The sequence below is a fragment of the Penaeus chinensis genome, chromosome 41 (genome assembly GCF_019202785.1).
Source record: "Penaeus chinensis breed Huanghai No. 1 chromosome 41, ASM1920278v2, whole genome shotgun sequence".
NCBI lineage: Eukaryota > Metazoa > Arthropoda > Malacostraca > Decapoda > Penaeidae > Penaeus > Penaeus chinensis.
In genome coordinates this window covers 1,824,160-1,827,001 of record NC_061859.1, presented here as the reverse complement: position 1 = coordinate 1,827,001, position 2,842 = coordinate 1,824,160, and the positions used below count along the sequence as shown (strand labels likewise).

At 47.6% G+C, this 2,842-nt stretch overlaps 1 protein-coding gene across 3 annotated transcripts in view; it reads right to left on the bottom strand.

The window, feature by feature from the left end:
- Positions 1-2,842, bottom strand: part of LOC125047509 (protein prickle-like) — a 384,484-nt gene that overhangs the window by 149,954 nt on the left and 231,688 nt on the right. The gene's annotated exons all lie outside the window — the stretch shown is intronic.

Sequence of the window (2,842 nt, the reverse complement as noted above, 5' to 3'; positions counted from 1 at the left end):
GCAAAGAAAGAAAAAAGAAAGAAAGAGAGAAAAAAGGAGGGATAAAGAGGGAACACAGGATGACACACTCTCACACTCTTTCCCTCTTCCTCCTCCTCCTCCTCCGCCTCTCTCTCCCCTCTCTCCCTCTCCCTCTGTCTGTATGCACACCAATAAGTTTATCCACAGATGGATAAACAGACACTTATATAAGTATGTTTCCGTAACAATCAACAACGTGGAAGAAATGAAGATACTTACGTGGCTCCCGGATCACGGTTAAAGTTTACATCCTCAATGTTACAACACATACCTGTGGGGAAATAAAGATGTTGCATTAACCACACAAAATAAACATAAACTATTTTTTATTGCTTGTTACAAAGGGGTAATACGATTAAACATTCGGTTGCTAGTATTACCTCGATGTTGGTTTTGCTCTGTTTTGTTTTAATGGTAGAGGTTATTGTTTTTTTTTTCTTTCTTTTCTTTTTTTTAAAGGAGTGAACTATGATGTCTATATGCCTTCTATGTTTCACCTTTCGGTAATTTAGCTGTAAGAAATTTGATAGTTATATAAAGAGTAACGAATTTTACTATACATTATAGATTCAAGGTTTATGCTCTCTCTCACTCTCACTCTCACTCTCTCTCTCTCTCTCTCTCTCTCTCTCTCTCTCTCTCTCTCTCTCTCTCTCTCTCTCTCTCTCTCTCTCTCTCTCTCTCTCTCTCTCTCTCTCTCTCCACACACACAAACACACGCACACACACGCACAGACACACGCACGCACGCACGCACACACGCACGTACGCACGCACACACACACACACACACACACACACACACACACACACACGCACACACACACACACACACACTCACACACGCACACGCACACACACAAACACGCACGCACAAACACACGCCCCGCCCCTTCTCCCAGGCAGAGCGCGGCCCTCCAACACCCCAAGCCAATAACACAAACTCCAAGCGGCTGGCGATTAACAGATATGAAGTCCCGTGATGATGAATAATCGCATCATCACCATCATCACCGTCGTCATCATCACCAGCGGGAGGGACGTCGCTCCCCCCCACCCCCTTTCCCCCTTTCCAATTCTATTCACGCCCTCTCTCATGCCCTCTCATGCTCCTCCACACTTGTGCCTGTATCTTACTCTCTCCCCTATCTCTCTCATTCCCCTTCCTCGAATCCTAGTATCTGCCCCCCACCCTTTTCCCTATTACGCCATCCCCCCCTCCTAATACACTCTATTCCCCAACTTTTCCCCCTTTCCCCAACCTTCTTAAGTTTCCTTACACCCTACCCTACCCTCTCCTATCGTCTCTCTCACCCTCTTGCCCTTCTCTCCATCATCTCCAACTCCAACACTCCCTCGTCCCCAAAACCTTCCCCTTCCTCTCACCCCTCAACCCCCAACCCCATCCCTTCCCGTCCCACAACCCCACTTCTCCCCAATCCCCATCTCCCCTACCCCTTTCCCCCACTCCAACTCCACCCCATCTTCCCTACCTCCTCTTCCTCTTCCTCCCATCCCCCCACCCTAACCCCCCACTTCCCATCCCCCCGCCTCCCTAATCCCACCACTCCCCTTCCCCCTACCCCCCCCCCCCCGCCTCCCCATCAGCGCCATGTCCGGAGAAGGAGGCTGTCTCTTCGGACGATGGATCACGTTCATCGTTATTCATGCATTCCGTCTTAATCGTCAGCGGCGACAACAGCTTCGTGGCGGGGGAGGAGGGCTGTTACAACCCCTTATTTTAGGGAGTGAACAGCCCTACATATCCCTCCCCCCACCCCCATCCCCCCACCCCTCCGTCTACTTCCCCTTTAGGTCAGGACTCCCCTCCTCGGTGGAGTAACAGCTACCTTTCCCGTATTCGTCGAGGGAACAACGTGTTCCTCTCCCTTACCTTATTCTCGGTAGGCAAACACTTCCCTTATTCGTGAAGTAACAACCCCCTTTCTCCTCGTAAGGTACAACCCTCCCTCCCCTTTTTATTCCGGTAAGTAACCCCCTCCCCCCACTAGTTTAGAAAATAACAACCCCTTCCCCCTTTCTTTTTAACAACATCCCCCATATATAGAAAAAAAAGGTAACAAACCCATCCCTTTTATTCTTGTAAGTACCCCCCTTCTCTACTCTTATAAGTAACAACTCTTCGATTCCTAGTAGACAACAACCCCCCTCCCCCTCCCCTCCCCACACACACACATAAGCCCTTCTAAGTCTCGTGTTACGGCGGTGGGTCACATAGGCCTACGAAGGAATATTTTCATTACGGTTCTGAGAGTCTGACCTCTTATTTTAGGAAGAGAAGAGAAAATATTAATAACCCCTAGCTTTTTAGATCTATTTGTTTGTTTGTAAATATTTAAATGTGTGTTTTTTATCCGGAGCAGGAGGAAAAGTGGCGAAGGAAAGTTATATATGAACTTTGAGAACTTAAATCTATGTTTTAAGTAAAGGAAACGAACTACACAACAACAACAAAAAAAAGCATAAACACAACACAACAACAAAAAAATACAATACCTCTAAATAAAAAAAACACAAAAACAAAACAAATAAACACAAACACTACAACATAAACACAACAAAGACACCGACATCTCGAAAGGACTCGAGGCGCGGTCTTGGCTCTCGATCTCCACAACGTAATCGCTTTTATCTTCTTAAAGCACTTCGCGTCCCTGGGATAGATCTCACCCCCCACCCCCCCCACCCTAACGCCCCTCTCAATATCCCTCACCCCCCTTCCCTCCTCCCCCTAACACCCTTATCAACTACTCAACCCCTTTACTTTCAACCCTCTGACCTCCCCTTCAATATCCCTCAC